Raw genomic sequence first — 27,512 nt, 5'->3', positions numbered from 1 at the left:
TTAAATGACGATAGATAAATGGCTGACTTTTTTGTTATTGACACCGGAGGCTCCTTGACTTTGACGTGAAGTGAAAAAATAATTTCTCTATTTTCATTTTGGACCTTTAATCACAAAAAATGGCCATAACTCAAAACCGTTGAGGCCTAGACGCCATCTTGTTCGGGGCCAACTGCCCATTATGCCAAATCTATGCTCACCAAGTTTCGGCTTCTAAATATTTTCAGTTTTCGAGATAAGGCCCGTCGTGATTCGTGATGTTTTGTCAAATTGCAGTATGATTGCTTATGCCCTCTTGTGGGATTTCCCGGGATAGCGGAAAAATGACCAAAATTTGATTATTTTATAAAACGAAAACCGAATGTCCGAAAAAGTTCATTTGATGACTTCCCGGTAGGTCTGGCCCTGCCGCTCGGCCCGACGCCGTCCCCAAATTTAACAAATGTTTTCGGACGTCTAGTAAGGGACGGTACATTTGCAATATGGACTTTCTCACTAACCATACAGAAAATGTCGAAATGTTCCCTTAAGGTATGCTAATGTCAACAGTGGCAGGCCTGATCAACGACGACTTAGCCTATAGGGAGGAGGTCAGAGACCTGGGCGTGTGGTGCCAGGACAACAACCTCTCCCTCAGCGTGATCAAGACAAATGAGGTAATTGTGGACTACAGGAAAAGGAGGACGGAGCCCCCATTCTCATTGCCGGGGATGCACTTTGAGAGCACGTTGAGAGCTTCAAATTCCTTGGTGTCATCATCAACAAACTAACATGGTCCAAGCACACCAAGACAATTGTGAAGGGGGCACGACAAAACCTATTCCCCCTCAGGACACTGCATAGATTTGGCATGGGTCCTCAGATCCTCAACAGGTTTTGTAGCTGCACCCTCGAGAGCATCCTGACTGGTTGCATCACTGCCTTTTATGGCAACTGCTCAGCCTCTGACCGCAAGGCACTACAGAGGGTAGTGCGAATGGCCCAATACATCACTGGGGCCAAGCTTCCTGCCATCCAGGACCTCTATACCAGGCGGTGTCAGAGGAAGGCCTTAAAAATTGTTAAAGACTCCAGCCACCCTAGTCATAGACTGTTCTCTCTGCTACCGCATGGCAAGTGGTACCGGAGCGCCAACTCTAGGTCCAAGAGGCTTCTAAACAGCTTCTACCCCTAAGCCATAAGACTACTGAGCATCTGGTCAAATGGCTACCTAGACTATTTGCAGTGCCGCCCACTCCCTCACCCCCCTCACCCCCTCTTTACAAAACCGCTATTCTCTGTGGTCATCTATGTATAGTTACTTTAATAACTCTATCTACATATACATACCACCTCAAATAACCGGTGCACATTGACTCTGTACCCGCCTGTATATAGTCTCACTATTGTTATTTCACTGCTGCTCTTCAATTACTTTTTACTTTTATCTCTTGTTCTTATCTGTATTTTTTCAACTGCATTGTTGGTTAGGGGCTTGTAAGTAAGCATTTCAATATAAGGTCTACTACACCTGTTGTATTCAGCATTTCAATGTAAGGTCTACTACACCTGTTGTATTCAGCATTTCACTGTAAGGTCTACACCTGTTGTATTCAGCGCATAATTAATAATAAGGTCTACTACACCTGTTGTATTCATTTATTTGCATTTCACTGTAAGGTCTACTACACCTGTTGTATTCACTTGTATTCAGCGCATAATGTGTAATAATAATAATAATACAATTTGAATTTATTTGCATTCACGTTAGGGAACACCTACTCTGTGAGGTTAATGTTTGTAACTTTTAGCAAAGGCTAATAATAATCGACAGCAGATTCAATTTAGTTTGCACTCAGGTTAATGTGTGCATTGACTAATTCCACTCACCCTAAACAACGCCATATTTTTTGTAACTTTTAGCAAAGGCTAAAGTCGACAGCAGATTCTAGTTTGCGAAACAGAAAACCGACTGAGATATTATGTTTCGTCAATGAGAATCTCGCCCGTCTTCTCCCACTGACGGCCACTGGACTTCCTCTCATCACCATATTTGGCGACGGAAATACCAAGCGGATATTTCAGGTGAAACATCTGGCTCGTTGTTCAATCCGTGATTTTACTGTTGTGTATGGAAAATGCTGTGTTGTTACTGTTGGCACGGCACCAGGACTGATGATTACAGGTGAGTGACTGTGTCAGGTCAGGCGTGTGTGTGTGTGTGTGTGTGTGTGTGTGTGTGTGTGTGTGTGTGTGTGTGTGTGTGTGTGTGTGTGTGTGTGTGTGTGTGTGTGTGTGTGTGTGTGTGTATGTGTGTGTGTGTGTGTGTGTGTGTGCGCGGGCACGCATGCGAGTCTCCTAATGTAACGAGAAAGTGAGTTAGCTTGTTATTGTGTTTGTGATTTTAACCGTCCTTTAATATCCAGATGAACCCTTTTCCACATCCAGATTTCAAATGTCATATTATGTCTCCACCCAGTGTTGTAATGATGTGCAAATAGTTAAAGGGAGAATAAATATCCCTGCTTCGCATTCACCTCTCACACAGTCTCCCTCTAATCTCTTTATTGCGTGTGTGTGTCGTGAACAACATTTGCCGGAGCAACAATAGCAGAATCGGCGGTTCGGCTTACAAAATAAAAGTTACCCATTGAATCTGATGCAAACGGATACAAATGGAATCATGCTACATTTGGACGAGATAATTTGAAAACAAGGTTGGAATATTGTTATATAAATTCAACCAAAAAAATTATCATTTGTTAATTTGACACCAAATAAAATATGTTATAATGGCACTGTGTATGTATAGTTTTTAGGACTGCAACATAACGTCAATGGGGTCTTGGGTTCATGACAAGGGGTACCAGCCTTATGGGTCCTGGGTTCATGACATATCATACCAGCCTTATGGATCCTGGGTTCATGACATATCGTACCAGCCTTATGGATCCTGGGTTCATGACATATCGTACCAGCCTTATGGGTCCTGGGTTCATGACATGGGGTACCAGCCTTATGGGTCTTGGGATCATGACAGGGGGTACCAGCCTTATGGATCCTGGGTCATGACATATCGGCCTTATGGATCCTGGGTTCATGACATATCGTACCAGCCTTATGGATCCTGGGTTCATGACATATCGTACCAGCATTATGGATCCTGGGTTCATGACAGGGGGTACCAGCCTTATGGATCCTGGGTTCATGACATATCGTACCAGCCTTATGGATCCTGGGTTCATGACACATCGTACCAGCCTTATGGATCCTGGGTTCATGACAGGGGGTACCAGCCTTATGGATCCTGGGTTCATGACAGGGGTACCAGCCTTATGTGTCCTGGGTTCATGACATGGGGTACCAGCCTTATGGATCTGGGTTCATGACATGGGGTACCAGCCTTATGGATCCTGGGTTCATGACATGGGGTACCAGCCTATTCATTGACACCCACATATTACAATTCTAAAGAGTTTACACCTCACAATTCAGCCTATAGTGGCTGTTGAACATTCATATTGCCATGTACAGGGCTGCAGAGTGGCACAGCGGTCTGAATTGTGAGGTGATTTCCTCCGTTAGCAATAAGAGCTACGATGCTAATATTTGTGTAAACTCGTCAGAATTGTAATCTGTCACTACAGTCCCTGAAACGAATGCAGGTATGTATCCGAATGGGATTGGGAGACTCATAGGGCGGCGCACAATTGGCCCAGCATCGCCTGGGTTTGGCCGGTGTAGGGCGTCATTGTAAATATGAATTTGTAATTAACTGACTTGCCTAGTTTAATAAAGGTTAAATGTTTTTTTTCTTTAATTAACTTATGGAAACTCATTGACACCCACATATTACAATTCTAAAGAGTTGAACATTCATATTGCAATGTGCATGGCTCCCGAGTGGCACAGCGGTCTGAATTGTGAGGTGAGTTCCCACAGTTAATTTGTTCTTAACTGACTTGCCTAGTTTAATAAAGGTAAAAAAAAAATTATGAACATATGGAATTGTGAGGTGATTTCCTACAGTTAAAGTCCCACAATAAGAGCTACGAAGCTAATATTTGTGAAAACTCTTCACATTTCATGGACCCAAGATCCAGAGGTAACGCTGTACAGTGCAGTAGAAGTCTGCCCCAAAGCAATTCTAATACAGCCACAGTGGAACTTCAACTATTTTTCATGTGTCATATGAACTACTTATTATCTTTGGTTTAATTCATATAACAACATTCTAACCCTGTATAGCATTATCTAATCCAAATATGGCATTATTACACCATTTTTATCCGTTTGCATCAGTTTCAGCATGAGACTTTTATTTTGAAGTCGAACTGCAAATTCCATTGTTGCTCATCCTTATTCTAGCTAGCATCACACAGGTGCTTTTCCGACGGGATACAATAACAACTTGTAACCTGCACGGTTGTTATTCGAGATCTGCAGCGTCAAAGAAGAACCACACTAGAACCTGGACAGATTAAACAACTCAAAATCTGTCAGACCATCGGAGAAGTGAACTCGAACGAGACTGAGAGAAAACGGAGCCTTTGTTTTCAGAAGCAGCAGGGAGGCGAACCGGAGGAAAGATAATGAGTTTTCTGCCATACTTCTCCGCTGAGACCTGGACCCTCCTGGCCCTCCTCATCACCCTCATTGTAGTGTAAGGACTTACATCAAATCACATGTTATTTGTCACATTTATGGTAGTTAAACGGTGTAGACTAGCAGTGAAATGCTTAGTTAGGGGTCCATTTCCAACAATGCAAGATATGATATATATGTTTTTGTATACTTCTCTAGATCATATTACTAGGTAAGTTAGTGTGTGTGTGTGTGTGTGTGTGTGTGTGTGTGTGTGTGTGTGTGTGTGTGTGTGTGTGTGTGTGTGTGTGTGTGTGTGTGTGTGTGTGTGTGTGTGTGTGTGTGTGTGTGTGTGTGTGTGTGTGTGTACAGGTACGGGTATTGGCCCTATGGTGTATTCACTAAGATGGGTATCCCTGGTCCCAAACCCCTACCTTACTTTGGCACAATGATGGAGTATAAAAAGGTTAGTACCCGTTCAGAATAAATATCTTTCTCATATTTTAAACAACAGTGTTATTTCCCCCATGTAAAACAATACATTGAGAAGGAAAAAGAGGACTAGCCGGTTGTTTTAACAATAGATAAATACATGGTAATATGAGACTTGATCCGTCTAGAAGTTGTGTTCCTTGACCATAGAAAATTACCAACCCTCCTCAACTCTCACCTGTTTCAGGTGTGTTATCTGTTCAAGTGTAGGACACACCTACATGACCTTCAAGGGCATGCCCAGGCATGAATCAGCTGTTTCTCTCTCTCTCTATCTCTCTCTGCAGGGCTTCACTAACTTTGACACAGAGTGCTTTCAGAAGTATGGGAGAATCTGGGGGTGAGTTCAGTTGGCTGTACCGTACTAGGATGACTGTACTATTCCTTACAATTCATCAGCTGCTGGAGCTGTCATGTGACCATGAGGAATGTTAGTAGTAATATCAACAACAACCAGAATAATGTTTTCTATGTAGTTTTATAAGAGGTGGTTAAATGTGTCGGTTTCCATGGTTACTTTCTAAATGTACTTTGTCCTACATTACCCCAAACTCAGTAAATGATTACATTCAGTTACTAGTCTTACCTGTCCAACATTACCCCAAACTCAGTACCGTAATCTGATTACATTCAGTTACTAGTTTACCTGTCCAACATTACCCCAAACTCAGTACTGTAATCTGATTACATTCAGTTACTAGTTTACCTGTCCTACATTACCCCAAACTCAGTACTGTAATCTGATTACATTCAGTTACTAGTTTACCTGTCCTACATTACCCCAAACTCAGTACCGTAATCTGATTACATTCAGTTACTAGTTTACCTGTTCAACATTACCCCAAACTCAGTACCGTAATCTGATTAACCACTGTCAGGATTTGGCCAGGGTTGTTCCGGGTTTTGTTAACTAGATGCCCCCATTGTGCTTTTTGACCTTGTGTTTTTTCCCTTGTTCCCCATTATTATTTGCACCTGTTCCTCGTTTCCCCTGATTGTATTTAAACCCTTAGTTTCCCTCAGTTCTGTGCTCTGTGTTTGATTACACCCAGCCCTAGTGTTCTGTGTATTCTTGTCTTCCTGGATGCTCTTGTGGAATTCTGTTTTTGTTTTTGAGTATCTCTTGAGGCTTTTTTGTGCTATTCCTACCACCTTTTGGAACTTTTTGTATTTAAGGACTTCTCCTTTTTACTTTATTAAATACACCGTCTTAAGTACTGCTGTGTCTGCCTCATCTTCTGGGTTCTGCTGACTATTCAGTTGTAAGTGACTGTTTCTCACTCAGAACCCCTGAAACACTAAACCCAACACTAATATATATATATATAATAATATGCAGAAACAAATTTAAATTTGCACCGGTTTGAATGTCAGAAAACAGAGAAGGGTCAAAGATACATCTTTTTCACAAACATCCTTTTCTGAACTTAAAGTAATCCTCAAAGTTATCATCTAGTTTTTCAAATCTTAATATCTGTAATCTGATTATAATCGCTGTTAATGTAACAGTTTACAGTTACCGTTTTAAAAAAATAACTATTTAATGATAAATTTTGCACGCCCAATTTTTCAGTTTTTGATTTGTTAAAAACGTTTGAAATATCCAATAAATGTCGTTCCACTTCATGATTGTGTCCCACTTGTTGTTGATTCTTCACAAAAAAATACAGTTTTATATCTTTATGTTTGAAGCCTGAAATGTGGCAAAAGGTCGCAAAGTTCAAGGGGGCCGAATACTTTCGCAAGGCACTGTATTTTGTGGTTAAAGCCAGGTGTGTTTCTCCTCTGTGAAGGATCTATGATGGGAGGCAGTCTGTACCATGTAGGTATAGTGGTTAAAGCCAGGTGTGTTTCTCCTCTGTGAAGGATCTATGATGAGGGGTACCAGTAGGTGTATATATAGTGGTTAAAGCCAGGTGTGTGTTTCTCCTCTGTGGAGGATCTATGATGGGAGGCAGTGTACCATGTAGGTGTATATATAGTGGTTAAAGCCAGGTGTGTGTTTTTCCTCTGTGAAGGATCTATGATGGTTCTGTGTATCATGTAGTTGTATATATAGTGTTAAAGCCATGTGTTTCTCCTCTGTGAAGGATCTATGATGTATCTGTATGTAGGTGTATATATAGTGGTTAAGCCAGGTGTGTGTTTTTCCTCTGTGAAGGATCTATGATGGGAGGCAGCCTGTTCTGTGTATCATGTAGTTGTAGTGGTTAAAGCCAGGTGCGTGTTTCTCCTCTGTGAAGGATCTATGATGGGAGGCAGTCTGTACCATGTAGGTGTATATATAGTGGTTAAAGCCAGGTGTGTTTCTCCTCTGTGAAGGATCTATGATGGGAGGCAGTCTGTACCATGTAGGTGTATATATAGTGGTTAAAGCCAGGTGCGTGTTTCTCCTCTGTGAAGGATCTATGATGGGAGGCAGTCTGTACCATGTAGGTGTATATATAGTGGTTAAAGCCAGGTGCGTGTTTCTCCTCTGTGAAGGATCTATGATGGGAGGCAGCCTGATGGGATTCTGTGTATCATGGACAAAAGCATGATCAAGACCGTCCTGATTAAAGAGTGTTACAACATCTTCACCAACCGCAGGGTGAGACACACACACACACACACACACACACACACACACACACACACACACACACACACACACACACACACACATACACACACACACACACATATACACACACACACACACACACACACACACACACACACACACACACACACACACACACACACACACACACACACACACACACACACCTGTTTGATAAATAATACAACTGTCCTCCATGTTTGTCTGAATGGTGACCTGTTTGATAATTAATACAACTGTCCTCCATGTTGTAGAACCATGTTGTAGAACTTCTGTCTGAATGGTGAGATGTTTGATAATTAATACAACTGTCCTCCATGTTTTAGGACTTCTGTCTGAATGGTGACCTGTTTGATAATTAATACAACTGTCCTCCATGTTGTAGAACTTCCATCTGAATGGTGAGCTGTTTGACGCGGTGTCCGTTGCCGAGGACGATTCATGGAGACGGATCCGTAGTGTCCTCTCACCTTCCTTTACCTCTGGACGACTAAAGGAGGTAGAACCATCCCTCCATCCCTCCCTTTCTGCTTTATCAACTTGTTATAAACACTATAGCTTGTTATAAACTCTATAAACTCATTATAGCGTGTTTTAAACACTTTATAGCTTGTTATAAACTCTATAAACTCATTATAGCTTGTTATAAACTCATTATAGCTTGTTATAACTCTATAAACTCATTATAGCTTGTTATAAACTCTATAACCTCAATATAGCTTGTTATAAACTCTTTATAAACTCAAAATAGCTTGTTATAAACTCTAAACTCAATATAGCTTGTTATAACTCTATAAACTCATTATAGCTTGTTATAAACTCTATAAACTCAATATAGCTTGTTATAAACTCTATAAACTCATTATAGCTTGTTATAAACTCATTATAGCTTGTTATAAACTCATTATAGCTTGTTATAACTCTATAAACTCATTATAGTATGTTATAAACACTAAACTCAATATAGCTTGTTATAAACTCTTTAAAAACTGTTTATAAACTCAATATAGCTTGTTATAATCTCTATAAACTCAATATAGCGTGTTATAAACTCTATAAACTCAATATAGCTTATTATACCCTCTTTGTAAACGCTTTATAGCTTGTTATAAACTCATTCTAGCTTGTTATAAAGTCTTTACTAACTCATTATAGCTTGTTATAAACTCTTTATAAACTCATTCTAGCTTGTTATAAACTCTTTACTAACTCATTACAGCTTGTTATAAACTCTTTACTAACTCATTATAGCTTGTTATAAACTCTATAAACTCTTTATAAACTCATTATAGCTTGTTATAAACTCTTTACTAACTCATTATAGCTTGTTATAAACTCACTAACTCATTATAGCTTGTTATAAACTCTTTACTAACTCATTATAGCTTGTTATAAACTCTTTACTAACTCATTATAGCTTGTTATAAACTCTTTACTAACTCATTATAGCCTGTTATAAACTCTTTAGAAACTCATTATAGCTTGTTATAAACTCTTTACTAACTCATTATAGCTTGTTATAAACTCTATAAACTCTTTATAAACTCATTATAGCTTGTTATAAACTCTTTACTAAGTCATTATAGCTTGTTATAAACTCTTTACTAACTCATTATAGCTTGTTATAAACTCTAAACTCTTTATAAACTCATTATAGCTTGTTATAAACTCTTTACTAACTCATTATAGCTAGTTATAAACTCTATAAACTCTTTATAAACTCATTATAGCTTGTTATAAACTCTTTACTAACTCATTATAGCTTGTTATAAACTCTATAAACTCTTTATAAACTCATTATAGCTTGTTATAAACTCTTTACTAACTCATTATAGCTTGTTATAAACTCTATAAACTATTTATAAACTCATTATAGCTCGTTATAAACTCTTTACTAACTCATTATAGCTTGTTATAAACTCTATAAACTCTTTATAAACTCATTATAGCTTGTTATAAACTCTTTACTAAGTCATTATAGCTTGTTATAAACTCTTTACTAACTCATTATAGCTTGTTATAAACTCTTTACTAACTCATTATAGCTTGTTATAAACTCTTTACTAACTCATTATAGCTTGTTATAAACTCTTTACTAACTCATTATAGCCTGTTATAAACTAAAACTCATTATAGCTTGTTAAAACTCTTTACTAACTTTATAGCTTGTTATAAACTCTTTCTCAAATCTACCTTACTAAAAGATGGAGTTATGCTCATTATAGCTTGTTATAAACTCTATAAACTCTTTATAACCATTATAGCTTGTTATAAACTCTTTACAACCCATTATAGCTTGTTATAATAAACTCATTTTAGATACCTTATTTACATTATTACTCAAAGATGGAGTTATGCGTACTCTGAAACATGACCCTTTTGACCACCTACTTCCTGCTTGACCCGGTTGTCAGCAGCACTAATGTGAAAGACATGACCACCTACTTCCTGCTTTGACCCGGTTGTCAGCAGCACTAATGTGAAAGACATGACCACCTACTTCCTGCTTGACCCGGTTGTCAGCAGCACTTTACTTCCTGCTTGACCCAGATGTCAGCAGCACTTATGTGAAAGACATGACCACCTGCTTGACCCAGTTGTCAACAACACTAATGTGAAACACCGTTCTGACTGACAACCCGAGTCAGCAGGCGCCCGGCCCTGTCACAAGGAGTCGCTAGAGCACGATGAGACATTAACAATTGTGTGCCATCCTATGGGGTTCCGGGGGTTCCGGTTGGTTCATGGTTGTGACACAGGGATCGAACACCAGGCTGTATTGTCGCTCTGCAGTGCTATTGACCGCTGCACCACCCAGGACCCCTGTCTTCTTCATATAGGACTAGAATTAGATGCTGATGGCTTTCACTTCTCTTCACAAAGATTTAATGGTTATGGGTCTGAATTAATAACTGCTATAGTCTACCACCATCTGAATGGTTATGGGTCTGAATGGTTATGGGTCTGAATTAATAACTGCTATAGTCTACCACCATCTGAATGGTTATGGGTCTGAATTAATAACTGCTATAGTCTACCACCATCTGAATGGTTATGGGTCTGAATTAATAACTGCTATAGTCTATCTGAATGGTTATGGGTCTGAATTAATAACTGCTAAAGTCTACCACCATCTGAATGGTTATGGGTCTGAATTAATAACTGCTATAGTCTATCTGAATGGTTATGGGTCTGAATTAATTACTGCTATATTCTACCACCATCTGAATGGTTATGGGTCTGAATTAATAACTGATACAGTCTACCACCATCTGAATGGTTATGGGTCTGAATTAATAACTGCTATAGTCTACCACCATCTGAGTGGTTATGGGTCTGAATGGTTATGGGTCTGAATTAATAACTGCTATAGTCTACCACCATCTGAGTGGTTATGGGTCTGAATGGTTATGGGACTGAATTAATAACTGCTATAGTCTACCACCATCTGAATGGTTATGGGTCTGAATTAATAACTGCTATAGTCTACCACCTTCTGAATGATTATGGGTCTAAATTAATAACTGCTACAGTCTACCACCATCTGAATGGTTATGGGTCTGAATGGTTATGGGTCTGAATTAATAACTGCTACAGTCTAGCACCATCTGAATGGTTATGGGTCTGAATTAATAACTGCTATAGTCTACCACCATCTGAATGGTTATGGGTCTGAATTAATAACTGCTATAGTCTACCACCATCTGAATGGTTATGGGTCTGAATGGGGCGGCAGGGTAGCCTAGTGGTTAGAGCGTTCGACTAGTAGCCTGAAGGTTGCAAGTTCAAACCCCCGAGCTGACAAGGTACAAATCTGTCGTTCTGCCCCTGAACAGGCAGTTAACCCACTGTTCCCAGGCCGTCATTGAAAATAAGAATTTGTTCTTAACTGACTTGCCTGGTTAAATAAAGGTAAAAAAAATGGTTATGGGTCTGAATGGTTATGGGTCTGAATGGTTATGGGTCTGAATGGTTATGGGTCTGAATGGTTATGGGTCTGAATTAATAACTGCTATAGTCTACCACCATCTGAGTGGTTATGGGTCTGAATGGTTATGGGTCTGAATGGTTATGGGTCTGAATTAATAACTTATATAGTCTACCACCATCTGAATGGTTATGGGTCTGAATTAATAACTGCTATAGTCTATCTGAATGGTTATGGGTCTGAATTAATAACTGCTATAGTCTACCACCATCTGAATGGTTATGGGTCTGAATTAATAACTGCTATAGTCTACCACCATCTGAATGGTTATGGGTCTGAATGGTTATGGGTCTTAATTAATAACTTATATAGTCTACCACCATCTGAATGGTTATGGGTCTGAATTAATAACTGCTATAGTCTACCACCATCTGAATGGTTATGGGTCTGAATGGTTATGGGTCTGAATGGTTATGGGTCTGAATTAATAACTTATATAGTCTACCACCATCTGAATGGTTATGGGTCTGAATTAATAACTGCTATAGTCTATCTGAATGGTTATGGGTCTGAATTAATTACTGCTATATTCTACCACCATCTGAATGGTTATGGGTCTGAATTAATAACTTATATAGTCTACCACCATCTGAATGGTTATGGGTCTGAATTAATAACTGCTATAGTCTACCACCATCTGAATGGTTATGGGTCTGAATGGTTATGGGTCTTAATTAATAACTTATATAGTCTACCACCATCTGAATGGTTATGGGTCTGAATTAATAACTGCTATAGTCTACCACCATCTGAATGGTTATGGGTCTGAATTAATAACTGCTATAGTCTAGCACCATCTGAATGGTTATGGGTCTGAATTAATAACTGCTATAGTCTATCTGAATGGTTATGGGTCTGAATTAATTACTGCTATATTTTACCACCATCTGAATGGTTATGGGTCTGAATTAATAACTGCTACAGTCTAGCACCATCTGAATGGTTATGGGTCTGAATTAATAACTGCTATAGTCTACCACCATCTGAGTGGTTATGGGTCTGAATGGTTATGGGTCTGAATTAATAACTGCTATAGTCTACCACCTTCTGAATGATTATGGGTCTGAATTAATAACTGCTATAGTCTACCACCATCTGAATGGTTATGGGTCTGAATTAATAACTGCTATAGTCTACCACCATCTGAATGGTTATGGGTCTGAATTAATAACTGCTATAGTCTACCACCATCTGAATGGTTATGGGTCTGAATGGTTATGGGTCTGAGTTAATAACTGCTATAGTCTACCACCATCTGAATGGTTATGGGTCTGAATTAATAACTGCTATAGTCTACCACCATCTGAATGGTTATGGGTCTGAATTAATAACTGCTATAGTCTACCACCATCTGAATGGTTATGGGTCTGAATTAATAACTGCTATAGTCTACCACTATCTGAATGGTTATGGGTCTGAATTAATAACTGCTATAGTCTAGCACCATCTGAATGGTTATGGGTCTGAATTAATAACTGCTATAGTCTATCTGAATGGTTATGGGTCTGAATTAATTACTGCTATATTTTACCACCATCTGAATGGTTATGGGTCTGAATTAATAACTGATACAGTCTACCACCATCTGAATGGTTATGGGTCTGAATTAATAACTGCTATAGTCTACCACCATCTGAGTGGTTATGGGTCTGAATGGTTATGGGTCTGAATTAATAACTGCTATAGTCTACCACCATCTGAGTGGTTATGGGTCTGAATGGTTATGGGTCTGAATTAATAACTGCTATAGTCTACCACCTTCTGAATGATTATGGGTCTAAATTAATAACTGCTACAGTCTACCACCATCTGAATGGTTATGGGTCTGAATGGTTATGGGTCTAAATTAATAACTGCTACAGTCTACCACCATCTGAATGGTTATGGGTCTAAATTAATAACTGCTACAGTCTACCACCATCTGAATGGTTATGGGACTGAATTAATAACTGCTATAGTCTACCACCATCTGAATGGTTATGGGTCTGAATGGTTATGGGTCTGAATTAATAACCTCTATAGTCTACCACCTTCTGAATGATTATGGGTCTAAATTAATAACTGCTACAGTCTACCACCATCTGAATGGTTATGGGTCTGAATGGTTATGGGTCTAAATTAATAACTGCTACAGTCTACCACCATCTGAATGGTTATGGGACTGAATTAATAACTGCTATAGTCTACCACCATCTGAATGGTTATGGGTCTGAATTAATAACTGCTACAGTCTAGCACCATCTGAATGGTTATGGGTCTGAATTAATAACTGCTATAGTCTACCACCATCTGAATGGTTCTGGGTCTGAATTAATAACTGCTATAGTCTACCACCATCTGAGTGGTTATGGGTCTGAATGGTTATGGGTCTGAATTAATAACTGCTATAGTCTACCACCATCTGAATGGTTATGGGTCTGAATTAATAACTGCTATAGTCTACCACCATCTGAATGGTTATGGGTCTGAATGGTTATGGGTCTGAATTAATAACTGCTATAGTCTACCACCATCTGAGTGGTTATGGGTCTGAATGGTTATGGGTCTGAATTAATAACTGCTATAGTCTACCACCATCTGAATGGTTATGGGTCTGAATTAATAACTGCTATAGTCTACCACCATCTGAGTGGTTATGGGTCTGAATGGTTATGGGTCTGAATTAATAACTGCTATAGTCTACCACCATCTGAATGGTTATGGGTCTGAATTAATAACTGCTATAGTCTACCACCATCTGAGTGGTTATGGGTCTGAATGGTTATGGGTCTGAATGGTTATGGGTCTGAATGGTTATGGGTCTGAATGGTTATGGGTCTGAATTAATAACTGCAAGTTCAAACCCCCGAGCTGACAAGGTACAAATCTGTCGTTCTGCCCCTGAACAGGCAGTTAACCCACTGTTCCCAGGCCGTCATTGAAAATAAGAATTTGTTCTTAACTGACTTGCCTGGTTAAATAAAGGTAAAAAAAAATGGTTATGGGTCTGAATAGTTATGGGTCTGAATGGTTATGGGTCTGAATGGTTATGGGTCTGAATGGTTATGGGTCTGAATGGTTATGGGTCTGAATGGTTATGGGTCTGAATTAATAACTTATATAGTCTACCACCATCTGAATGGTTATGGGTCTGAATTAATAACTGCTATAGTCGACCACCATCTGAATGGTTATGGGTCTGAATTAATAACTGCTATAGTCTACCACCATCTGAATGGTTATGGGTCTGAATTCATAACTGCTATAGTCTACCACCATCTGAATGGTTATGGGTCTGAATTACTAACTGATACAGTCTACCACCATCTGAATGGTTATGGGTCTGAATAACTAACTGCAATAGCTTTCACTATTCTTTCAAACTACCCGTGATTTCTACCCGTGATTTTTACCCATGATTTCTACCCATGATTTCTACCTGTGATTTCTACCTGTGATTTCTATTGACTGCTGTATTTAACATTCATCAAACAAGAGCTTGCATCCCTCTTCGATTAGTCTATTTGTATAGGAAATGCAACAACAACAAAAATGTCTAGCAAGCTATTCTAGTCTATCTTTTCCTGAATGGGAATCCAAGCGCTAAGGAACGTAATTGACTGGTTTCTCTTAGTTATTTGTCCCGGGAAAAGGGAGTGGTTTTGTGCGTTAATCTCGGTAACCGGGTTATGGCATTCAACCCTAATCATGAAGCAGCACTCTCTACCTCTCCCTCTACCTCTCTCTCTCTACCTCTCTCTCTCTCTCTACCTCTCTCTCTCTACCTCTCTCTCTCTCTCCCTCTACCTCTCTCTCTCTACCTCTCTCTCTCTACCTCTCTCTCTCTCTACCTCTCCCTCTACCTCTCCCTCTACCTCTCCCTCTACCTCTCTACCTCTCTCTCTCTCTCTCTCTACCTCTCTCTCTCTCCCTCTCTCTCTCTCTCTCTCTCTCTCTCTCTCTACCTCTCCCTCTACCTCTCCCCTACGTCTCTCTACCTCTCTCTCTCTCTACCTCTCTCTCTCTCCTCCTCTCTCTCTCTCTCTCTCTCTCTCTCCTCTCTCTCCCTACCTCTCTCTCTCTCCTCCCTCTCCCTCTCCTCTCTACCTCTCTCTCTCTCTCTCTCTCTCTCTCTCTCTCCCTCTACCTCTCTCTCTACCTCTCTCTCTCTCTCTCTCTCTACCTCTCTCTACTCTCTACCTCTCTCTCCCTCTACCTCTCTCTCTCTCTACCTCTCTCTCTCTCTCCCTCTACCTCTCCCTCTACCTCTCTCTACCTCTCTCTCTCTCTACCTCTCTCTCTCCCTCTACCTCTCTCTCCTCTACCTCTCTCTCTCTCTCCTCTCTCCTCTCTCTACCTCTCTCTCTCCCTCTACTTCTCTCTCTCTCCCTCTACCTCTCCCTCTCTCTCTCTCTACCTCTCTCTCTCTCCCTCTACCTCTCCCTCTCTCTCTCTCTACCTCTCAATTCAATTCAATTCAAGGGCTTTATTGGCATGGGAAACATGTGTTAACATTGCCAAAGCAAGTGAAGTAGATAATATATAAAGTGAAATAAACAATAAAAATTAACAGTAAACATAACACATACAGAAGTTTCAAAACAATAAAGACATTACACATGTCATATTATATATATATATATATACAATGTTTTAACAATGTACAAATGGTAAAGGACACAAGATAAAATAAACAAGCATAAATATGGGTCTCTCTCTCTATCCCTCTACCTCTATCTCCCTCTACCTCTCTCTCTCTCTCTCTCTCTCTCTCTACTTCTATTTCTCTCTCCTCTAGATGTTTGGTATCATGAAGCAGCACTCTGCTAACCTGCTGAATGGAATGAAGAAGCAGGCAGATAAAGACCAGACCATCGAAGTGAAGGAGTGAGTCCTGACCTCTAACCTCTTACCTCTGACATTTCAACTTACACCTCTGAGTCTTAATTGTAATACACATACAGTGGCAAGAAAAAGTATGTGAACCGTTTGGAATGACCTGTATTTCTGCATAAATGGTCATCGAATTTGATCTGATCTTCATCTAAGTTACGACCATTCTGTTGTTGATTTACTTCTGTGTTTTGGGTCGTTGTCCTTTTGTATCACCCAACTTCTGTTGACATTCAATTGGCGGACAGATAGCCTTCCATTCTCCTTCAAAATGTATTGATAAACTTGGGAATACATTTTTCCGTTCATGATAGCAAGCTGTCCAGGCCCTGACGCATCAAAGCAGCCCCAAACCATGACGCTCCGTCCACCAGACTTTACAGTTGGGGAAGAGGTTTTGATGTTGGTGTGCTGTGCCTTTTTTTTCTCCAGACATAGTGTTGTGTGTTCCTTTCAACCAACTAAACTTTAGTTTAATCTGTCCACTGAATATTTTGCTTGTGGCGCTGTGGAACATCCAGGTGCACTTTTACAAACTTCAGACGTGCAGCAATGTTGTTTTTCTTGGACAGCTTCTTCTTCTGTGGTTCCTCCCATGAACACCATTCTTGTTTAGTGTTTTACGTATCGTAGACTCGTCCACAGAGATGTTAGCATGTTCCAGAGATTTCTGTAAGTCTTTAGCTGACAATCTAGGATTCTTCTTATGCTCATTGAGCATTCTGCGCTGTGCTCTTGCAGTCATCTTTGCAGGACAGCCACTCCTAGGGAGAGTAGCAACAGTGCTGAACATTCTCCATGTATAGACAATTTGTCTTACCGTGGACTGATGAACATCAAGGTTTTTAGAGATACTTCTGTAACCCTTTCCAGTTTTATGCAAGTCCGCAATTCTTAATCTTAGGTCTTCTGAGATCTCGTTTGTTCGAGGCATGGTTCACATAAGGCAATGCTTCTTGTGAATAGCAAACTCACATTTTTATAGGGCAGGGCAGCTCAAAACAACTTCTCCAATCTTGTCTCATTGATTGGACTCCAGATTAGCTGACTCCTGACTCCAATTAGTTTTTGTCATTAGCCTAGGGAGTTCACATACTTTTTCCAACCTACACTGTGAATGTTTAAATTATGTATTCAAAATAGACAATAAAAATACAATAATTTGTGTTATTAGTTTAAGAAGACTGTGTTTGTCTATTGTTGTGACTTAGATGAAGATGAGATCAAATTTTATAACTAATTTATTTAGAAATCCAGGTAATTCCAAAGGGTTCACATACTTTGTCTTGCCAATGTAGTTGTGTGGTCAGTAGATGTGTGGTCAGTAGACGTGTGGTCAGTAGATTTGTGGTCAGTAGTTGTGGTCAATAGTTGTGTGGTTGTCGTCAGTAGTTGTGTGGTCAGATGTGTGGTCAGTAGATTTGTGGTCAGTAGTGGTGATGAATAGTTGTGTGGTTGTAGTCAGTAGTTTTGTGGTTGGTAGTTGTGGTTGGTAGTTGTGGTCAGTAACTGTGTGGTTGTGGTCAATAGTTGTGTGGTTGTGGTCAGTAGTTGTGTGGTCAATAGTTGTGGTCAGTAGTTGTGTTCAGTAGTTATGTTTGGTAATTGTGTTCAATAGTTGTGTGGTTGTGGTCAGTAGTTGTGTGGTCAGTAGTTATGGTCAGTAGTTGTGTTCAGTAGTTGTGGTCAGTAGATGTGTGGTTGTGGTCAGTAACTGTGTGATTGTGGTCAGTAGTTGTGTGATTGTGGTCAGTAGTTGTGTGGTTGTGGTCAGTAGTTGTGGTCAATAGTTGAGTGGTCAGTAGTTGTGTGGTCAGTAGATGTGTGGTCAGTAGATTTGTGGTCAGTAGTGGTGATGAATAGTTGTGTGGTTGTAGTCAGTAGTTTTGTGGTTGGTAGTTGTGGTTGGTAGTTGTGGTCAGTAACTGTGTGGTTGTGGTCAATAGTTGTGTGGTTGTGGTCAGTAGTTGTGTGGTCAATAGTTGTGGTCAGTAGTTGTGTTCAGTAGTTATGTTTGGTAATTGTGTTCAATAGTTGTGTGGTTGTGGTCAGTAGTTGTGTGGTCAGTAGTTATGGTCAGTAGTTGTGTTCAGTAGTTGTGTGGTCAGTAGATGTGTGGTTGTGGTCAGTAACTGTGTGATTGTGGTCAGTAGTTGTGTGATTGTGGTCAGTAGTTGTGTGGTTGTGGTCAGTAGTTGTGGTCAATAGTTGAGTGGTCAGTAGTTGTGTGGTCAGTAGATGTGTGGTCAGTAGATTTGTGGTCAGTAGTGGTGATGAATAGTTGTGTGGTTGTAGTCAGTAGTTTTGTGGTTGGTAGTTGTGGTTGGTAGTTGTGGTCAGTAACTGTGTGGTTGTGGTCAATAGTTGTGTGGTTGTGGTCAGTAGTTGTGTGGTCAGTAGTTGTGGTCAGTAGTTGTGTTCAGTAGTTATGTTTGGTAATTGTGTTCAATAGTTGTGTGGTTGTGGTCAGTAGTTGTGTGGTCAGTAGTTATGGTCAGTAGATGTGTGGTTGTGGTCCGTAACTGTGTGATTGTGGTCAGTAGTTAGTTGTGTGGTCAGTAGTTGTGGTCAGTAGTTGTGTTCAGTAGTTATGTTTGGTAATTGTGTTCAATAGTTGTGTGGTTGTGGTCAGTAGTTGTGTGGTCAGTAGTTATGGTCAGTAGATGTGTGGTTGTGGTCCGTAACTGTGTGATTGTGGTCAGTAGTTAGTTGTGTGGTCAGTAGGTGTGTGGTCAGTAGTTTTGTGGTCAGTAACTGTGTGGTTGTGGTCAGTAGTTGTGTGGTTGTGGTCAGTAGTTGTGTGGTTGTGGTTAGTAGTTTTGGTCAATAGTTGAGTGGTCAGGTGTTGTGGTCAGTAACTGTGTGGTTGGGGTCAATAGTTGTGTTGCTGTGGTCAGTCATTGTGTGGTCAGTAACGGTTTGGTTGTGGTTAGTAGTTGTGGTTAGTAACTGTGGTTGTGGTCAATGGTTGTGCGGTTGTGGTCAGTAGTTTGTGGTCAATAGTTGTGTCTGTAGTTGTGGTCAGTAGTTGTGTGGTCAGTAGTTGTGTGGTCAGTAGTTGTGTTGCTGTGGTCAGTAGTTGGGTGGTCAGTAGTTGTGGTCAGTAATTGTGGTCAGTAGTTGTGGTCAGTAGGTGTGATCAGTAGTTGTGTGGTCAGTAGTTGTGTGGTTGTGGTAAGTAGCTGTGGTCAGTTGTTGTGTTGTTGTGGTAGGTAGTTGCGTTGTTGTGTGGTCAGTAGTTGTGTGGTTGTGGTCAGTAGTTGGGTGGTCAGTAGTTGTGTAGTTGTGGTCAGTAGTTGTGTTGCTGTGGTCAGTAGTTGTGGTCAGTAGTTGTGGTCAGTAATTGTGGTCAGTAGTTGTGGTCAGTAGGTGTGATCAGTAGTTGTGTGGTCAGTAGTTGTGTGGTTGTGGTCGGTAGCTGTGGTCAGTTGTTGTGTTGTTGTGGTAGGTAGTTGCGTTGTTTTGTGGTCAGTAGTTGTGTGGTTGTGGTTGTGTTGCAGGTTCTTTGGGCCCTACAGTATGGACGTAGTTGTGATCAGTAGTTGTGTAGTTGTGTGGTCAGTAGTTGTGTGGTCAGTAGCTGTGTGGTGTGTAATTGTGGTTGTGTTGCAGGTTCTTTGGGCCCTACAGTATGGACGTGGTTGTGATCAGTAGTTGTGTAGTTGTGTGGTCAGTAGTTGTGTGGTCAGTAGCTGTGTGGTGTGTAATTGTGGTTGTGTTGCAGGTTCTTTGGGCCCTACAGTATGGACGTGGTCACCAGCACAGCCTTCAGTGTGGACATTGACTCTCTGAACAACCCTTCAGACCCCTTTGTCTCCAACGTCAAGAAGATGCTCAAGTTCGACCTGTTCAACCCACTGTTCCTCCTAGTCGGTGAGACCACACACACACGCATGCGCAGACACACAAGGACGCAAAGTTTACTTTTTAATCCTATAAAGTTGTATGCCTCTGTATAAGAAGGGTATAAAGTCTGACCCTGGGATTTATAGGCCTGTATGTATGCTCTATGCTAGGCTAGAAAGTCCAAGCTGCTTGATAAGGACTCCATGAAAGTGCTAGCTTCTGGTGTTCCGCAGGGGAGCGTGCTTGGGCCTCTGCTGTATATATTGTATATTAACGATATGATGAAAGATGCTTGTTCTTGCTGTCTTTTTCTTTATGTGGATGACTACACTTCTGGTGTCTCACAAAAGTAATACTGTGTTGGAGAGCATACTTAGCACAGAGCTTACTAACATTAGCAAATAGCTTGGAGATATTAAGTTATATCTGTACTTAGGGAAAACCTGAAGCAATTATTTTTTGTTCCAGACCTAAATTGAGTAGGTCCTCTAAAATCAGAGTGGAGATAGGGGGGTGAGGTGCTGACTACTCAAACCTCTGTTAGCTACTTGGGATGTATCCTTGATGGAAGCTTGGGAGGTGTGAGCATGGCCAATAAGGTGCTAGGGAAGGTTAATGCCAGGATTAAGTTTTTGGCTAGAAAGTCCAAGCTGCTGGATAAGGCCTCCATGAAAGTGCTAGCTACTGCCCTCATTCAATGCCATTTTGACTATGCTAGTACTTCCTGGTTTGGGGGCTTATCTAAACTTATGAAGGGGAAGCTCCAGATAGCCCAGAATAAGCTGATCAGGGAAGTATTGAAGGTGAGTCCACGTACTCCCATAGGCAGGAGCTGCTTTCAGGAACTAAACTGGCTGCCTGTTGAGGCTAGGTCTGGTTAACAGAAGTATTTATGGTCCTGGTTCAGGAGTAATGCTGGGAAAGGTACTGTCTTGTATACTGGAGCCTCAGAATGGAACGAGTTGCCTCTGCCCATAACAACAACATCCTCTCTGGGCAACTTTAAAAATAAAGTAAAACTGTGTTTGATGTCTTCTGTGCCCATATGAATAACCCCTATGATGTAACTGGATTGATGAGATAGATGTTATTCTTCTCTGTTGTTGTTTGATTATTTCACAGCCATACTGTGTTTGATCTTGTCCAGCCATCTTGTCTCAAAGAGGAACACAATGGAAACAAGTCCCAGACTGTATTGTCTGTTATCCTCCATGATTTAACAATGGAAACAAGTCCCAGACTGTATTGTGTGTTATCCTCCATGATTTAACAATGGAAACAAGTCCCAGACTGTATTGTGTGTTATCCTCCATGATTTAACAATGGAAACAAGTCAACTTTTGTCTGTTATCCTCCATGATTTAACAATGGAAACAAGTCCCAGACTGTATTGTCTGTTATCCTCCATGATTTAACAATGGAAATAAGTCCCAGACTGTATTGTGTGTTATCCTCCATGATTTAACAATGGAAACAAGTCCCAGACTGTATTGTCTGTTATCCTCCATGGTTTGGAAACAAGTTACTGTATAGTGTGTTATCCTCCATGATTTAACAATGGAAACAAGTCCCAGACTGTCCTCCATGGTTTAACAATGGAAACAAGTCCTCCTGTATAGTGTGTTATCCTCCATGATTTAACAATGGAAACAAGTCCCAGACTGTATAGTGTGTTATCCTCCATGATTTAACAATGGAAACAAGTCCCAGACTGTATTGTCTGTTATCCTCCATGGTTTAACAATGGAAACAAGTCCCAGACTGTATTGTCTGTTATCCTCCATGATTTAACAATGGAAACAAGTCCCAGACTGTATAGTGTGTTATCCTCTATGATTTAACAATGGAAACAAGTCCCAGACTGTATTGTCTGTTATCCTCCATGATTTAACAATGGAAACAAGTCCCAGACTGTATAGTGTGTTATCCTCCATGATTTAACAATGGAAACAAGTCCCAGACTGTATTGTCTGTTATCCTCCATGATTTTATTCATGTGCTGTATGGCTTTTTCAAGTTTTATGTGTGCTTTTCTTTTTAAATGGTCGAATTAATAAACTAAACTAAAACTTTCTGTAAAACGTTCCTCTCCTCCTCTCCCGTCCTCCCCTCCATTCCTCTCCTCCTCTCCTCTCCTTCTCCAGCTTTCTTTCCCTTCACAGGTCCTATCTTGGAGAAGATGAAGTTTTCTTTCTTCCCGGCTGCGGTGACAGACTTCTTTTTATGCCTCGCTGGCTAAGATCAAATCTGGACGTGACTCTGGGATCTCAACCGTAAACATGTTTTATATTTTTATTTAATTATTTTGATATTTTCATCTATACATTTACATTTGTAATGGAATATTCTGTATTTACTTATTAAGTTTAGGAAAACCTATGTAACTAGTAATGGACACCAATATGAAACGTCCATATCGATATCATGTTGGAATTTAAAAATACTATTATTGGGACCCAAATATCTGCATTCATATTAGAATCAGTTTGTGTTGGTTGTGATTGGTCGAGATCCAGTAGAATCTGTTTGTGTTGGTTGTGATTGGTCCAGATACAGTGGAATCTGTTTGTGTTGGATGTGATTGGACGGATTTGACCTCATGTCTTTCTGCTTCCAGAATCGGGTGGATTTCTTACAGCTGATGATCGACTCTCAGAAAGGCAACGACACAAAGACAGGAGAGGAACAGACTAAAGGTACCTGCCGAACAAACAACTGTAATCTACTGTTACAAACACACACCTGTTACAAACACACACCTGTAAGCTACTGTTACCAACACACACCTGTAAACTACTGTTACAAACACACACCTGTAAACTACTGTTACAAACACACACCTGTTACAAACACACACCTGTTACAAACACACAACTGTAAACTACTGTTACAAACACACACCTGTAAACTACTGTTACATACACACACCTGTTACAAACACACACCTGTAAACTACTGCTACACACACCTGGAATCTCTCTCTCTCTCCTCCTCTCCTCTCTCTCTCCCTCCACAGGACTGACTGATCATGAGATCTTGTCTCAGGCCATGATCTTCATCTTCGCTGGCTACGAGACCAGCAGCAGTACAATGAGTTTCCTGGCCTATAACCTGGCAACCAACCCCCATGTCATGACCAAACTGCAGGAGGAGATAGATACTGTGTTCCCCAACAAGGTAACCCCCACACCATGACGAAACTGCATGAGGAGATAGATACTGTGTGGGTGCCAGATGTGGTGACGTACTGATTTGTATGTAACCTCGGTGCAGGCTCCAATCCAGTACGAAGCTCTGATGCAGATGGACTATTTGGACTGTGTTTTGAACGAGTCTCTGAGACTGTACCCCATCGCCCCGCGACTAGAGAGGGTCGCCAAGAAGACGGTGGAGATCAATGGCATCATCATCCCCAAAGACTGCGTTGTCCTGGTTCCCACATGGACCCTTCACCGTGACCCAGAGATCTGGTCCGACCCTGAGGAGTTCAAACCAGAGAGGTACTGGGCCGCATTGTAACCACAGCACAACCATAACACAACCTTAATAGAACCACAGTACAACAATAACACAACCACAAATCAACTACAATACAATGTGTAATGTGTCTGAACCACAACCACAAATCAACAACAACACAATGTTTAATGTTTCTGAACCACAACCACAAATCAACTACAATACAATGTGTAATATGTCTGGACCACAACCACAAATCAACTACAATACAATGTGTAATGTGTCTGCCCTCCCCCTGTCCAGGTTCAGTAAGGAGAACAAGGAGCCTATTGATCCATACACGTACATGCCGTTTGGGGCGGGGCCCAGGAACTGTATCGGGATGCGCTTCGCCCTGATCATGATCAAACTGGCCATGGTCGAGCTCCTCCAGAGTTTCACTTTCTCCGTCTGCGACGAGACCGAGGTGAGACGCTCACCTGAGCAGACAGAATATGACATCATCAAACATCAGTATCTGTTTCAGCATGGTCAGCACCTGTTTTAACATGGACCTGTTTTAACATGGTCACCACCTGTTATAACATGGACCTATTTTAACATGGACCTGTTTTAACATGGTCACCACCTGTTATAACATGGTCACCACCTGTTTTAACATGGTCACCACCTGTTTTAACATGGTCACCAATTGTTTTAACATGGTCACCACCTGTTTTAACATGGTCACCACCTCGTTTAACATGGTCACCACCTGTTTTAACATGGACCTGTTTTAACATGGACCTGTTTTAACATGGTCACCACCTGTTTTAACATGGACCTGTTTTAACATGGACCTGTTTTAACATGGTCACCACCTGTTTTAACATGGACCTGTTTTAGCTTGGTCACCACCTGTTTTAACATGGACCTGTTTTAACATGGACCTGATTTAACATGGACCTGTTTTAACATGGCCACCACCTGTTTTAACGTGGTCAGCGCCTGTTTTAACATGGTCACCGCCTGTTTTAACATGGTCAGTGCCTGTTTTAACATGGTCACCGCCTGTTTTAACATGGTCACCGCCTGTTTTAACATGGTCACCACCTGTTTTAACATGGTCACCACCGGTTTTAACATGGACACCACCGGTTTTAACATGGACCTATTTTAACATGGTCACCACCTGTTTTAACATGGTCAGCACCTGTTTTAACATGGTCAGCACCTGTTTTAACATGGTCAACACCTGTTTTAACATGGTCAGCACCTGGTTTAACATGGTCAGCACCTGGTTTATCATGGTCTGTTATTCTCTATAGATCCTGTTGGAGATGGACAACCAGGGTTATGTTCTGATATTTTATTCTCTATAGATCCCTCTGGAGATGGACAACCAGGGTCTGCTGATGCCAAAACGACCAATCAAACTGAGGCTGGAGGCCCGTAGAAACACCCTGAGCAACACCACAGCTACCACTCTGAAGAGTCCAACAACGTGACCAAATGCAGTAGCACCCTACCCTGGAGTACCTCTCTCTCTCCCCCCTCTCCCCCACACAAAAGGGCAGACAGAAATACTCCTCTGCACGCACCCTCACCCCGCTAATTCTGGGATCTTTTATTTCAGCTCATGAAACATTTTTGTTCAACAGCCTCTCTATCTATCTATCTGTCTGTCTATCTGTCTGTCTATCTGTCTGTCTATCTGTCTATCTATCTGTCTGTCTATCTGTCTATCTGTCTGTCTGTCGATCGGCTACTGAATATTCAGGCCTTATCCTATAAGATACTGAATATTCAGGCTGGGATTCAATAGGCTACTTAATTAATATAATATGATATTAAGACTGCATTCACAATGAATGAACTGACTGAACTGAACAATCAGAAATGACCTTTAAAATGGCACATAGCTGACAAAGCGCTGGGATTGAATCTTGGTCTCAGTCTCATGCTTGGTTTGAGTAGGACTCAGAAACCCATTTCCACCAGATAACAGAGAGATAGAAATACTATGGATGCATTAGAGGTACATGTCTTGTTAAAGTTCAACACCAGGGGTATTAAATCCATGGCATGATGTCATGTCTGGATCCTGCACACTGGTGGCTGGTGGCTGGAATTCTCCTAGAATGTAGAACCTTAGCTGGTGTTCTATAGAAATGTACTCTCATTCTGTTCCTCTGGGTGTTCTGCTGTCCAGTCATTCCAAAATAGAATCTTTACTGTCTAATCTAGAGGTACATGTCTTGTTAAAGTTCAACACCAGGGGTATTAAATCCATGGCATGATGTCATGTCTGGATCCTGCACACTGGTGGCTGGTGGCTGGAATTCTCCTAGAATGTAGAACCTTAGCTGGTGTTCTCTAGAACTGTACTCTCATTCTGTTCCTCTGGGTGTTCTGCTGTCCAGTCATTCCAAAATAGAATCTTTACTGTCTAATCATCACAAACCAATAAAATCATCACACTAATGAACAAGGTCGTCTGTGTATTTATTAACATTCATAAGACAAAACGTAAGACACAAACACACACAAATATACATGAGAACAATCAATATAGATTGATTTGTGTTATTTATCAAGACATACTGTATTTCTAATTTCATTCAGCTCGCCTAATTGTAGTGTGACGACTTGGTCGTCCACACGTTTCTTTTCAGATCCCAATACCGCCCCTGTGTGGCCGTTGGATGTAAATACACAGCCCAGGTCCCATTACAAACTATTAATCCACTGTCCACATTTTCCAGCTCTTGTAAATAAGAAAAGCATTTTGAATCAGAGATAATCTTGCAGCTCATTGGAACACTAGGATCGCATCTTACATCATACTCATAGTGCCATCTAGTTTAATACATTAAAAGAATTTAAAGAAATCTATGGCCTTATTTAGGATCATGAAGACCAACTTCTACTCTACTAAATAAATAAAAATATTAGAATAACAGTGCGGTTTCACATGAAACTATTTTGGAAATAGTTTGCCTTTAAACAGAAGCAAACGTGACGAAACACGGAGAAACAAAAACATCCTATGGCGTTCTGCATTAGCATCGAACAGCCCCGTGATATGCAGCTGCTCAGGGAAGCTAGAAACCATTATACACGTGCAGTTAGAAAAGCTAAGGCTAGCTTTTTCAAGCAGAAATTTGCTTCCTGCCACACTAACTCAAAAAAGTTCTGGGACACTGTAAAGTCCATGGAAAATAAGAACACCTCCTCCCAGCTGCCCACTGCACTGAAGATAGGAAACACTGTCACCACTGATAAATCCACCATCATTGAGAATTTCAATAAGCATTTTTCTACGGCTGGCCATCCTTTCCACCTGGCTACTCCTACCCCGGTCAACAGCACTGCACCCCCGCAGCAACTCGCCCAAGCCTTCCCCATTTCTCCTTCTCCAAAATCCGTTCAGCTGATGTTCTGAAAGAGCTGCAAAATCTGGACCCCTACAAATCAGCCGGGCTAGACAATCTGGACCCTTTCTTTCTAAAATGATCTGCAGAAATTGTTGCCACCCCTATTACTAGCCTGTTCAACCTCTCTTTCGTGTCGTCTGAGATTCCCAAAGATTGGAAAGCAGCTGTGGTCATCCCCCTCTTCAAAGGGGGGGTCACACTTCACCCAAACTGCGACAGACCTATATCTATCCTACCATGCCTTTCTAAGGTCTTCGAAAGCCAAGTCAACAAA

At 40.8% G+C, this 27,512-nt stretch overlaps 1 pseudogene; it reads left to right on the top strand.

The window, feature by feature from the left end:
• The first annotated feature begins 4,359 nt into the window (after positions 1-4,359).
• LOC135528701 (cytochrome P450 3A27-like) lies at positions 4,360-26,292 on the top strand (annotated as a pseudogene).
• The last annotated feature ends 1,220 nt before the right edge of the window (positions 26,293-27,512 follow it).

The sequence above is a fragment of the Oncorhynchus masou genome, unplaced genomic scaffold (assembly GCF_036934945.1).
Source record: "Oncorhynchus masou masou isolate Uvic2021 unplaced genomic scaffold, UVic_Omas_1.1 unplaced_scaffold_1023, whole genome shotgun sequence".
Classification (NCBI taxonomy): domain Eukaryota; kingdom Metazoa; phylum Chordata; class Actinopteri; order Salmoniformes; family Salmonidae; genus Oncorhynchus; species Oncorhynchus masou.
The sequence above is the reverse complement of the archived record's forward strand: the minus strand, read 5'-3'. Positions and strand labels throughout refer to the sequence as shown.